This window comes from Hevea brasiliensis, chromosome 12 (assembly GCF_030052815.1).
Source record: "Hevea brasiliensis isolate MT/VB/25A 57/8 chromosome 12, ASM3005281v1, whole genome shotgun sequence".
Classification (NCBI taxonomy): Eukaryota; Viridiplantae; Streptophyta; class Magnoliopsida; order Malpighiales; family Euphorbiaceae; genus Hevea; species Hevea brasiliensis.
The window spans coordinates 94374856-94390128 of NC_079504.1; positions in this window are offsets into that span (position 1 = coordinate 94374856).

Below are 15273 nucleotides of genomic sequence, written 5' to 3' on the forward strand. Positions count from 1 at the left end.
CAAAATGTATCAAAATTGGTCACTTTAGGTCATTTTAGGTCATTTTAGGTTCGGCAAGTTTTTGGAGCCGAACTTGTGCAAGCTTTTTGACTTGCTTATGGTCATTTCTGGGCTTGAGTGTCTTCATAAGACTTGTAGATATAGGTCTTAACTATTCATGGTCAAAATTTCAGGTCAATTAGAACTGTTTTGAGTGAGTTATGGCCTAAATACTAATTGCTGCCCAAATGGTCAGTTTTCAGGCCTTAAATGCACTAATCTGGATTTGGTCACTTTTTAAGGTCAGTTTCTAGGCAGAATTTTGGCAACCTTTCTACATGAAAGTTGGCCTATTTGGTGTCTAGTTTCACCCCCCATTGGCCTCATACCAATTGGGTTCACAGTTTGGCACTTATGGCCTAATTTAGGTGCTGCCTTCAATACACAATCTGCGCAAAGTTCATACACTCCCAATTTAATGTTCCTTCTCCTCCTCATTACTACAATATTCAATCAACAACACTTCCATACATCTATTGTACACAATTCCAGCAACAATTCTGGGCAGAATGGTCAAGTGCTCAATACACACAATTCATCATTAAGTTCAACATTCACTTCCACCAAAATTCAACATACTTCAATGTCAATATTACATATACACTTCAACATTTTCATACTTCAATGTCACTTACACTTGCTGCCCAAAATTTAACATTAGCATATACCAATAAAAATCACATGTTCACACACAAATTCATGCTATTAGGGGCTGCCAAACATGGCAGTTTGCTCAAGGCATCAAGGTTCCATTTCACACCCTTAATTTAAACACTACATGCACATACTTAAATACAAACTTACTACAACTTTCATTTAAATTAATCAACCTTCATTTTCATTCATTAGAAGTAAAAATAGCTCAAGCTCAACAAGGGTTCATGGCTGCCCAAAATGAAGCAACAACACAAATCTCCAATAATTGTTTCAAACCATAATTTAAATTTCTCAATTTCAATCAATTCAAGTCCTATCACTTCCCATACATATACCCATATCAAACATCATCTTTAAACTCATCTACATCATTTAAACACATCAAAATCCCATGAATGTCTTGGCTGCTGAAATGAAGGGCTCACCAAATATACATTAATTTACTCAATTTCTTCACAAATCAACTCACTCAAAGCTCAAAACAAGATCTAATGAAAGAAAATGGGGAGATTAAGCACTAACCTCAACTTGGGCTTGATTAAACTTCACCAAAAATCCTCTTTCTTGCTTCCTACATGCTGCCCATGATGTGTGGACCAAGTTTAATGAAGATACTTGCATGGAATCATGGCTTCATCAATGGTGCATGAAGGTTTGTATATAGGGCGGCCATGGATGAAGCTTGGAGAAATTTCAATTCGGCAAAGAAGAATAATGAGGAAGAAGATGAATAGTGGAAAAATCTGTCCTAGTGGTCCTTATATACTCCACTAATCCCCACTAATCACAATTAAAAATTACATTAATTCATGATTTCCTTTAATTGCAATTATGCCCTCCAATTCCCTTAAATTACATGTTATCTTGAATTTCATTTTTCATGGGATTTTTAAAATATAATACCACTTATTTTTCATAGACATTTAAGTCAAAAGTCAACTCTAGGTGTCAATTGACCAAAATGCCCCTCTTCGGGTCAAATTCGGACTTTTTCGGTAACACCGATTTACTCCTTGTACCGCCGATTTCTTTAATTTTTATTTTTTTCGTTTATACTAACTTTCTAATTTTTCTTTGACATTTTCAATGTCAATTAAACCTCAGTAAACCTTTGATTATGTCCCGAAAATATTTCTCGGGGTTTTCCTGCGCCCAGGGTTAGTCAACAATCCTCGCCGTAACTTCCCGGTGCGGTCACCCATTGCTACGGGTTCGGCTCGTTTAACTTATTCACATTTTCTCTCTTTCATTTTTGTTTGATTTTTCTTGTATTTTCTTTTTATTTATTTCATCATTATATGTCTTTTCACTATCACCAAAGTGTAGTTCCAGACATCCTGACTTGCCTGGACTGTTATTTGGCCACTAGAGCAACAGAACGTACAAAACACGTACAGTGGGGATCTTACATTAACTATGGTTTAACGTATCTATCATTTATATGATTTATGAACTATGATTTAAAGTTGTATTTGGTTAATGTTGTGCACCACTGAGACATTGTCTTAGCGATAGCTTTTCATTCTTGTCCTTTGGTAGACAGACGAGCGATGAGACTAGGCTGCTAGTACATCCAGCGAGAGATTATCGGGTATAATGAGTATACCACATTTTGCATTTTGTACTATAATGTATATACACTGTATGTACATATTATTTTTGGTTTTGAGCAGTTGTAAATTAAAATTGTACATTGAAGTTGTAAAGTAAATTATGAGTTATTTTGACTTGTAAAAATTGTATTATATTTCTTGTATCTCAGTCTTTGAAAAATCACTGTGGATTTGGGTTGAGAAATATGTTGTGTTGAGAAAAATATTGGAGTTGAGATTTGGAAATATATTGAAGTGCTTTTTACAGGTTTTCTGAAGAACTGTTTTATCCAAAATACAGATGACACTCTGCCAAAATTTTTACAGAAATTTCAAATAATTTAAATGTGTTAGTTCTATCACTTCAGTTCAAAAAGGTTTTTAACACCTGTAAATAGTGCTCACCACTGTAAAAGAAGTAAGAAAAGTTTTAAAATCCCTTGTAGTGTATTTAATGGGTTATCAGTAGACGAAGTTGGTAATTCATTAGGTATACTACGGGATCATGTTATGCCTTACAGAGGGGTAGGGTGTGACAGGTCTCATACCAATTGGAGCCACACACTTAAGGTTCTAAGCCAAAACATACACTGCTTTATTACAATTTGTTCATCCTTTACCAATTACACATCCTATGCTTACCAAGTTCACTCTTCCATGCCAATTCTGGTTTGTACCATAACATTAACACATTTAGCAACATATTTTTGGTTATTTTGGTAGCTTGTAACTACTCTCAACGTACACACTATAATACAAAATTTTCTAAGTCCAATTACAATAATTAACCACAGGACATGCCTCATTTATATGTCTAAATTCAAACCACTATACACATATCCAAATTCAAACAATTATTCATATACACATGCTGCTATCAATGACAACATAATTCAACAATATTTCATGAACTCAAACACTTCAATCTTCTTCATGAGGCTGCCACAAGTTTACACATACCCATCAATTTCTATTTTCACTTTTCAAGCTTCCAAATCAAACCTTACACATGGAATTCAATTACAATACAATCAAACATTTAAATCATCATTCTAACCACTATTTACATGCAAGAATAAACTGTTAATATTGAAGTTCCATGGCTGCCAAAATGTACATCTCTATTAATTCATCAAACTTAAAAAATTCTTCCATAAATCAATTACCCACAACCTTGGTTACACTTTTAATGAAACAAGAATTGAAAACACTCACTTTCCTATACTTGAGATTGACAAAACCTTGAAAATTTCTCTCCCTATTGTTGCCTATATGTTTCCCAATATGTGTAGGCAAAATTTAGTGAAGGAAAAAGCAAGGATCATGGCTTGAAGATGGAAGAGTGGAGCTCGCATGCAATTCAGCCATGGAAGTTTGAGAGCATTTCAATTTCAGCTGGTTTTGCAAATTGAGGAAGATGAAGGCATATTCTGTCCATATGTTGATTAAATGTCCACTTAAGTGGAGTTAGCGGAGCACTAATAGGATTAAAAGTATTTTTTTATGTTAAACTTTCCAATTTTCCACATTTTCCTCCCATCTTTTGCTATTTAGATTATGTACCACTATTTTAATTTTTCATGACATTTTCCAAGTGTAATATCATTTATTTTTAATGGACATTTAGGTCAAAAGACAACTCGGGGTTTCAAATGACCACAATGCCCCTGTTCGGGTTGCATTCCTGATTTTTCGGTAACACCGAGTTTTATCGTTTTCTCGATTTCTCATTTTTCTTTGTACTAATTAATTAATTTTTCTTTGATATTTCTAATGATATTTATGCTTCAATAAGTCTTTAATTATGTCTTAAAAATATTTTCCAGGGTTCTCCGCGGTCCAGGGCTAGTCAACGGTCCACGCCGTAACTTTCCAGTGTGGTCACCCATCGCTATGGTTCTCGGCTCGTTTAACTTAGTTACATTTCATTGCTATTATTTTTCCCTTGTTTTTCTTGTATTTCATTATTTTATGTCTCCTCACCCATATCTAAGTGTAGTTCTAGGCATCCTAGCTGTCCGGACAACACTGGTCACCAGAATAATAGAACGCAATACTGAACATAGGGGTGTTACATCATTCATATATCTCAATTTCATATTCATTTCCATTTATGCACAATTTATATATATAAGTTCTCAAGTTTCATTAATTTATATGATTTATAGACTGATTACATAAACTCATAATTTACATGATCTACAAATTAATTACAGTTCCATAATCTATATTTCAACAAGCAATTCATAGTTTACATTACAAATAATAACTAATTATATTGTACAAAATACGTAATATGATCTATATGGGCCCTATCTACATGCATTGCTGAGGAGGTGATAACCTTGAACACTCTACAGATCAGAACTCAAACTCCAAAATCTCTGTTTGGTATTCGCTGGGCTTTAGCTTCAGTACCTGCGCGAGGAAACAAATCTATCGCACTAAGCATTGCTGCTTAGTGGTGCAATAATATAACAAGAAAATAATATAACAAGTAAAAATAATTGGAGCATATTTTCTATACTCAAGAATTTTACTAGGTTCATATGAAATTTTCCATACAATATATCTTTCGTTATTTATGTTGCTCTCTAGAATCACTTCTTTCATAAGTTTCTAATAATCATTTATATAATGTACAAATAAATCTAAAATTTATACTTATACTTATATTCTTATGAAAGTCACATTTGTAATTTTATTTAAGTTGTAATTCTTCTACTAGTCTTTTTATCACTTCCTTGATATTTTCAAAGTTGTTTACAATCATTTTGTAATATTTAGAATTTTTAAAACTAGTTTAATTTACTTCAGATCATTCTAAGGAAGAAATTTTTGGAGCTAATCTAATTTATTTCAGAACTTTTTCTCATTTATTTACTTTCTAGCATTTTAATTACTAATACTCATAACTTATTTTAATAAATTAGACTGCCTAAGTAACCTACGACAGGCTGACTAAATTGGATAACGGGTCGTTGGCACTAGACACCGCGGTGCCTCAGGCTGTCATACCATGGGATGCAGAACGTCAACCACATATGCAGTCAGTATGGCTAAAAAGCCATGATAACACATAATCGGGCATTAAGCCATGAGTGCGGGCATAAAGCCATGAATGCAGGCATAAAGCCATGAATACGGGCATAAAGCCATGAATACAGGCATAAAGCCTTTCGCAGTACTGCTAAAACAATACCCTATTGGCATGCCAAACTATTCAATTTGACACACATGTCTAGGCAATACAAGGGAACATAATATCATTAAATATTAATATATTGTGTTTTATGACTTCATTATTTCATGATAAAATTCAATTATAATTTATACATTCATTTGATCATTTATATGATCACAATTCACATCAATTATCCTTTTATACCATTGTACTCAAAGTATTTTTCCTTTCTACAATAATATCTCATTCATACATTAATATGGTTCATTTATTCATTATGTTATTCATATTGATCATAATTCAAAACAATGGTTCACATGTACCATTGTATTCAAAACATTTTTCCTTTCTCATTTATTTATTTTATGAATTCTATTTGTGATGGGTATATAAGCCCTGACTACCTATTCACATCAATTAGGTGGCTTACTTTTCATGTTTCAAGCAATCCATGAACATTTCATGGATTTCAAATTTATGGCCTTAATTTCCCTTTAATAATATAATTCTTATACTTTGTGTCTTTATATTACTATTCACATTACTATTCACTAAGGAATGCTATGTCACACCCTACCCCTCTGTAAGGCATAACATGATCCCGTAGTATATCTGATGAATTACCAACTTCGTCTACTGATAACCCATTAAATACACTATAAGGGATTTTAAAGCTTTTTTTTTTAATTCTTTTTACAGTGGTGAGCACTATTTACAGGTGTTAAATTTTTTTTTTTTTTTACTGAAGTGAAACCAATTAACAATTTTGAGTATCAATAATTTCTGCAAAAATTTTGGTGGAGTGCCATCTGTATTTTCAATAAAACAGTTCTTCAAAAACCTGTAAAAAACACTTCAATATATTTCTCAATCTCAAACTCCAACATTTAATCAACACAATATGTTTCTCAACATTTGTCAACTCAAATCCACAATAATTTTTCAGTGTTTTCAAAGACTGAGATCAAAGAAATATATCACAATATTTACAAACTAAAACAATTTACAAATTTATTTTACAACTTCAATGTACAATTTTAATTTACAACTACTCAAAACCAAGAACACTATATACATACAGTGAACATACATTACAATACAAAATGCAAAATATGGTATACTCAATATACTCGATGAATTCTCAATATAGCATTAGCAGCCTAGTTTGCTGCCCTGTCAGTCTGTCTACCTGCGACAGCAATGAAAAGCTATGGCTAAGTAAAATTTACTTAGTGGTGCACAATAACAATTTGAAATGCGATATATAAATCTTTTATTGACAATTCACAAATCAAATAATTCACAATTTACAAAGTTCATATAACACAAATTTGATCAAATAATTGAGTAACACAGTTTTTCCCATCAATAGCACAACTTGATCAAGTAACTGAATAATATAGTTTTGCCAATCAATACCACCATTTGATCAAATAATTGAATAATACAGTGTTACCAATCAATAACACCAATTGATCAAATAACTGAATAATACAGTTTTGCCAATCAATAACACCATTTGATCAAATAATTGAATAATACAGTGTTGCCAATCAATAACACCATTTGATCAAATAACTGAATAATATAGTTTTGCCAATCAATAGCACAATTTGATCAAATAACTGAATAACACAGTGTTGTCAATCAATAACACAATTTAGGCCATGACACAATTTTTCCACACATGCCGTGTTCTACACCACGACAAGACACACTCACCCTAAATGTAACACCCCTCACCCGTCTACAGTATAGCCGAGCAAGGCGTGCTACACGGCGTGCCGGAACACCTAGTCTGTGATTATTTCATTTCTTGAACTCAATTTGATTTTAAGAAGTCTTTTATGTCATATTCATATCATACTGATACTATTGTCATACTTTGATAAAATCAGTGTTTCAAGATTGGTAATAAAAATTTTGCAAGGTGCCGTCAATATTTAGGACAAACTGTCCTTCCAAACCTGTTGAAAACAGTTTAATATGATGATATCAAAATCTCAAATATTTCACAGTCTCTATTTCTCAGTAAAGTCAATAGACATTTATAGTCATTAAACAGTTACATAATACAGTCCATAATAATTTAAATATATACAGAAAATTTCCATGTTATTTAATATGTACGAAATATTACAAACCTTAGAGCTTTCCTAACATTATAAAATACAGCACTGAATTTCAAATATACAACAAAAGTACAAAATACAAGATATCCTAAGTCCTACCATGTATGCAATGCAATGCAGATGACTCTGGACTATTATGCAGATCTGATGTCTCACCCAGTCGTAGGTCTGCTGGGCCCCCCAGTTGTATCTCCAATACCTACGCGTTACAAAAGCAACGCGCTAAGCAATTTTTCTTAGTGGTGCTAAATATAAAGAAATATGCACTAAAATAAAGTAAATAAAGTGTTTACAAATTTTTGGTGGTGTTGTATGTCAATAGACTGGATTTAGGTATTTGAATTTAATAGTACTTGAATTACTACCCGTGTAGCCTATATACTGACCAGACTGGATAAATGGATATACTGGCACAGGGTACCTAGTACCTCGGGCCGTCACACCATCGGTCACAAAGTGTCTCCCGGTGTCAAATAGCATGGCTAAAAAGCCATATAGTCAATCTGGCGATAAGCCAAAAATAAATACACAACATGTATAGCCGTAGGCTATTAAAGTCACAGTGCGGCATAATAAGCCGTAAAAACACAGTATAGCATAAAGCCATTTACAGAACAGTTGTCAGAATCCTATTGGCATGCCAACCTATCCATACTAGTCAACTAGGCAAACTAGGGCACATTATAAATTAATTGTTTAATTCTTCAATCTTTGGAGTTTACTAACTATTGTATAATTCACAAGTCAATGCATATGTTGACCTTTTTAGGTAATATGGACAAGTTGTTTCTAGCATCAATATGTCACAATTTATATCTCAATATGCTTCCAATATAGTGCAATTTACCATTTTTACAAGTTGGCATTCATTGCCAAAATGCTTCAAGCATCATTGTATGCAAAATGTCAAATTCTCAATTTTTGTGTGCTAGATTGGTCTAGCTTAAAGTCCTATTTCCTTTGGTTTTTAGCTTCTGGTCAAAGAAGCAAAATTGTAGCTCTATGTCTTATTGCACACGGGGAAAAATTTCAGGTCATTCCTAGTTGTGTAGTCCAAGATATGGTCAATTTGCTAAAGCTGGACAGATTGCACTTTTAGTGCACAATTTGGTCAAATTTTAGGTCACTTTTGGTTCGGCAGTTTTTGTGCCCGAACTTATGCAAGCCATTTGACTTGGTTATGGTCATTTCTGGGCTTTGGTGTGTTCATAAGACTTGTAGATATAGGTCTTAGCTATTCATGGTCAAAATTTCAGGTCAATTGGACCTGTTTTGAGTGAGTTGCCTAAACACTAACTGCTGCCCAAATGGTCAGTTTTCAAGCCTCAAATGCACTAATCCGGATTTGGTCACCTTTTAAGGTCAGTTTCTAGGCAGAATTTTGGCAACCTTTCAACATGAAAGTTGGCCTATTTGGTGTCTAGTTTCACCCCATATTGGCCTCATACCAATTAGGTTCATAGTTTGGCACTTATGGCCTCATTTAGGTGCTGCCTTCAATACACAACCTGCACAAAGCTCATACACTTCCAATTTAATGTTCCTCCTCCTCCTCATTACTACAATATTCAATCAACAACACTTCTATACATATATTGTACACAATTTCAGTAACAATTATGGACAGAATGTTGAAGTGCTCAATGCACACAATCCATCATTAAGTTCAACATTCACTTCCACCAAAATCCAACATACTTCAATGTTAATATTACACATATACTTCAACATATTCATACCTCAACATCACTTACACTTGCTACCCACAAATTGACATTAACATATATCATTAATAACCATATATTCACACACAAATTCATGCTATTAGGGGCTGCCAAACATGGCAGTTTGCTCAAGGCTTCAAGGTTCCATTTCACACCTTAAATCTAAACACTATATGTACATACTTATGCACAAACTTACTCTAACTTTCATTTGAATCAATCAACCTTCATTTTCATTCATTAGAAGTAAAAATAACTCAAGTTCAACAAGGGTTCATGGCTACCGAAAATGGACAAGTCCATTTCTCACTATTTCTTTTATTTCTCTTCACCAAAACACTCACCTCAACCTAAACACAAGCTTTACTAAAGCAAGGGAGGGATTTTGGACACTTACCACTTGAAAGCATCCTTCAAACTTCACCAAATCTTGTTTTTCTTGCTGCCAGTATCTTCCCCAAGGTGAGTACACAAGCTTTAATGAAGGAAGGAAGTGGAAAGGAGGGCTTGATCAATGGTGCATGGTGATGGAGGGAGTTTGGCCATGGTGGACTTCCATGGAAGTTCAATTCGTCCAAAACTTTAAAAGTTGAAGATGAAGATGATAATGAGTGCAATCTGCTATCCCAATATTCAAGTTAGTGGAGCACTAGGCTCATTTTAATATTTAATTAGTTAAAGTTTCCTTATTTGCTCATTTTACACCATTCTTTTACTATTTACATATTGTATCCCATTTTAATTTTTTTCATGACATTTCCTAAGTGCAATATCATTTATTCTTAATGGACATTGAGGTCAAAAGGCAACACTAGGTGTCAAATGACCAAAATACCCCACTTCGGGTTATATTCCCAATTTTTCGGTAACACCGATTTTTGTCTGTTTCTCGATTTTTCATTTTTCTTTGTACTAATCTATTAATTTTTTTCTTTGATATTTCTAGTATCAATTACATTTCAATGAACCTTTATTTATGTCTCTAAATTAAATTCAGAGGGTTCCCCACGGTTCTGAGGTCGGCAACGGCCTTCCCGGTGCGGTCACCCATCGCTACGGTGCCGACTCGTTTAACTTAGCTTCATTTTCTCTCTTTCATTTTTGTTTGATTTTTCTTGTATTTTCTTTTTATTTATTTCATCATTATATGTCTGTTCACTATCACCGAAGTGTAGTTCCAGACATACTGACTTGCCTGGACTGTTATTTGACTACTGGAGCAATTGAACGTACAGAACACGTACAGCGGGGATGTTACAACTCTTCCCCTCTAAATAAAAATTTCGTCCTCGAAATTTACCTGATGTGAAGAGCTGAGGGAACTGTTGTCTCATTGTCTCCTCGCTCTCCCATGTTGCCTCCTCCGTGTTGTGGTGTCTCCATAGGATTTTCACTAGTGGAATTGTCTTGTTTCTGAGCTCTTTTATCTCTCGTGCCAAGATTTTAATTGGTTCTTCTTCATATGTCAGGTCAGGTTGTACCATAATTTCTTCTGCTGAGATGACATGTGAAGGATTTGATCTGTATCTTCTGAGCATCGAAACATGGAACACATTATGTATCTTGTCCAGCTCAGGTGGTAAGGCTAACCTGTAGGCTACTGGTCCCACACATTCTATCACTTCATATGGGCCAATGAACCTAGGGCTTAATTTTCCCTTTTTCCCGAATCTCAACACTTTCTTCCATGGTGATACTTTGAGAAATACCTTCTCGCCAACTTCATACTCAATGTCTTTTCTCCTCAAGTCAGCATAAGATTTCTGTCGGTCTGAGGCAACTTTCAAATTGGCCTTTATCAGTTTCACCTTTTCCTCTGTCTGTTTTATCAGGTCTAGCCCCACTAGCTTAGCTTCACCCAATTCAGTCCAACATACAGGTGTTCTGCATTTTCTCCCATACAGTGCTTCATAGGGTGCCATTTGTATGCTAGCTTGATAGCTATTATTATATGCAAATTCTGCCGGTGGAAGGTATCTGTCCCAACTTTCTTCAAACTCAATAACACAACTTCTCAGCATATCCTCGAGGACCTATCACATATGTTCGGTTATTATTATCATTATCAGTTCAATTATTGTTTACAATAACTTAATGAGTTTCAAAATTTACCTGGATTATTCTTTCTGACTGTCCATCCGTCTGAGGATGAAAAGCTGTACTAAAATGGAGTTGTGTGCCCAAGGATTCTTGTAATTTCTTCCAAAATCTAGATGTAAACCTCGGGTCTCTATCAGATATAATGGAAAGTGGAATTCCATGTAGTCTAACTATCTCACTGATGTACAATTCTGCTAGCTTTTCTAATGAGTAGTCAGTTCTGACTGGCAGAAAATGTGTTGATTTGGTTAACCTATCCATAATCACCCATACTGCATCATGCTTCTTCTGAGTGAGAGGTAGACCACTGACAAAGTCCATAGTGACTCGGTCCCATTTCCATTCAGGTATGTTTATGGGCTGCAACAAACCTGATGGAACTTGATGTTCTGCTTTGACTTGTTGACAGGTCAAGCATCTAGTTACATGGTCAACTATGTCCTTCTTCATACCTGGCCACCAGTATTGGAGTTTCAGGTCATGGTACATTTTTGTGCTTCCTGGGTGCATAGCATACACACTGTTATGTGCTTCCTTCAGAATACTAGTTTTCAACTCTTTATTATCTGGTACACATACTCTATCTTTATAGTACAGGCACCCATTTTCTTTCACTTCAAATTCAGTTTCCTTCCCCTCAGTGATTTTGCCCATAACAGCCATTAATTTCCCATCTGTCTTCTGCCCATCCTGTATCTGTTGTAACAGATTTGGCTTCACTTGCAACTCAGCCAAAATAACTCCATCATGAGTTAAGGATAGTTGGGCATTCAGAGATCTTAATGCTACAATAGATTTTCTGCTTAAAGCATCAGCGACTACATTTGCCTTCCCAGGGTGGTAGTCAATCACACAATCATAATCTTTCAGGAATTCAATCCATCGCCTCTGTCTCAAATTAAGTTCCTTCTGGGTTGTGGATACTTGGACTCTTATGGTCTGTGTATATGTAGCATTTTTCTCCATACAAGTAATGCCTCCATATCTTCAATGCGAAGATAATTGCTGCTAACTCCAAATCATGAGTAGGGTAATTCTTTTCATGTGGCCTTAACTACCTGAAAGCATATGCGACCACTTTCCCTTCTTGCATGAGTACACACCCTAACCCATTGTGTGAGGCATCACTGTAGACTCCAAAGTCTTTTCCAGACATTGGCTGTGTTAACACTGGTGCCTCTGTCAATATAGCCTTCAGCCTCTCAAAAATGGCTTGACACTTGTCATTCCAGTTAAATTTCATATTCTTGTGCAGTAATTTGGTCATTGGAGCAGCTATCAGGGAAAATCCCTTTACAAATCTTCTGTAATATCCAGCTAACCCCAAGAAACTTCTGATCTCAGTTGTATTTCTGGGAGGCTTCCATTCCATCACTGCTTCAATCTTCTTAGGATCCACTCTAATCCCTTTAGATGATACTACATGTCTAAGGAATGCAATCTCATTCAACCAGAACTCACACTTGGACAATTTAGCATACAATTTCTTCTCTTGTAGAGTCTGCAGAATAATTCTCAAATGCTCATCATGTTCTGCTTTATCCTTGGAATACACCAGGATGTCATCAATGAAGACCACTACGAACCGATCTAAGTATGGATGGAAGATACGGTTCATAAGGTCCATGAATGCTGCTGGAGCGTTTGTTAACCCAAATGGCATCACTAGGAATTCATAATGCCCATACCGGGTTCTAAATGCAGTCTTAGGCACATCTGTATCCTTAACCCTTAGCTGATGATACCCTGATCTGAGATCAATCTTAGAAAACACACCGGCTCCCTTCAAATGATCAAAAAAATCGTTAATTCTAGGCAACGGATACTTGTTCTTCACTGTTACTCTGTTTAACTGCCGGTAGTCAACACATAACCTCAGTGTCCCATCTTTCTTCTTTATAAATAGTACCGGAGCTCCCCACGATGACACACTGGGGCGTATGAACCCCTTTGTCTAGTAATTCTTGTAGCTGGATTTTTAACTTTTTCAATTCAGCAGGTGCCATCCTATATGGAGCAATTGAAATTGGAGCTATACCTGGCATAATCTCAATAGCAAATTCAACTTCCCTTTCTGGTGGCAAACTAGGCAATTCCTCTGGAAACACCTCAGAGAAATCCCTTACTGTGGGTATGTCAGATAAGTTAAGTTTACCCTGCCTAGTGTCAACCACGTGTGCCAGATAGGCTTCACACCTTTTTCTCAACCATCTCCTTGCAACTGTAGCTGAGATGACATTGGACAAGAAATCTGTCCTTTCACCCACAACTATTATTTCTTCGTTTTCAACAGTTTTCAGAGAGATTCTCTTCAATTTACAATCTACTATTGCCTGATGATGGGATAACCAGTCCATTCCCAAAATCACATCAAACTCATGGAAAGGCAGTTCGATTAAGTCTGCTAAGAACTCTTTCCCTTGAATCTTCAATGGACAGCCCTTATACACCTTGTTTACTACCACACTGTGGCCTAGCGGATTTGTGACCAGGATGTCTTGGTCACTTTCCTCCACTGGTATTCCCTTTTCTACGGGCAGCTTGATACAAATATATGAATGAGTAGATCCAGGATCCACTAATGCATGCACAGAAGTATTATAAAGGAGGAACGTACCCTTGATGACATCTGGAGCATCCTGTTCCTCCTGTGCCCTTATAGCATAGGCTTTGGCTGGTTTTCTGCCTTCTGCTCTCTCCACAGACTCTGACACAGGTTTCTGTGAAGTACCGGCTGCCTTAGCCTTACCCGGCCTTCTACCCCTTGGAGCTGGAGCGGCGGCCTATCAGTTGATACCAGAGTGGATGTAGCAGTTCTGCGTGGACAATCTCGGACTAGGTGGTCTGTAGATCCACACCGTAAACATGCACCTATCATCCTCCAACATTCACCCTTATGCCATTTTTGGTAATGTGGGCAAGCAACAGATACCGTTGGGGCTGGTCCCCTGTACCCTGTCCCTGGAGAGCTAGCCATTGAAGGGGTGGACTGGCCTCTCCTTGGTGCAACCGAGATTTGGGCCTCTGTGGTGACCACGAGTTGGTGCTCTCATGAAACTCGAGTAGGCGAACCTCTGAATTTCTTGCTAGGGGCGTAAGATGTATTGTCGACCACGACCTCTTTTCTCTGTCTGTCCCTTACATTACTGCTCATTCATTCTAACTTTTTCAACCTTCAGTGCAGGTTCCACTAACTTGGCAAACTCTGTAAACCCCAAGGCTGTAATCATTACTTTAATGTTATCATTGAGTCCTTCCTCAAATCTCTTGCATCTCTCTGCCTCATTAGGGACTATTTCCCGCCTATAGTGGCTCAGTCTGACAAATTCTCTTTCATATTCAGCCACTGTCAGCTATCTCTGGCGTAGGGTAATAAACTCCCTTCTCTTCTCTTCCAAGTATACACTACCCACATACTTCTTTCTGAACTCAGTGAGAAAGAAATCCCAAGTTATCTGTTCTGGTGGCACCTCACTAGTTACTGGTATGCATCATCCTGTAGTAGTGATACACCAGCTTCCAAATTCTACTCTGGAGTACAATGAAGTTGTTTCAAGACTCTTCCAGTTCTGTCCAACCAGTTTTCAGCTGTGATAGAATCATCTTCCCTTTGGCCCAGAAAGTCCACTGCTCCAAACTTCCTGAGTCTCTCCATATGAGATTTTTGATGTGGAGGTGGTGGTGGTGGCATAACTCCTGCCATCTGTCTAAAGAACACAGCCATTTGCTGAAATGTGGCTGATGCATTTGGTACTGATGGAGCAGGTTCCCTCCTGTCTCCTAGTTCAGTCATAGATGGAGCATGACTTTCCACTTCCTCATCGACCGCTCTCTGTGACGTGGAG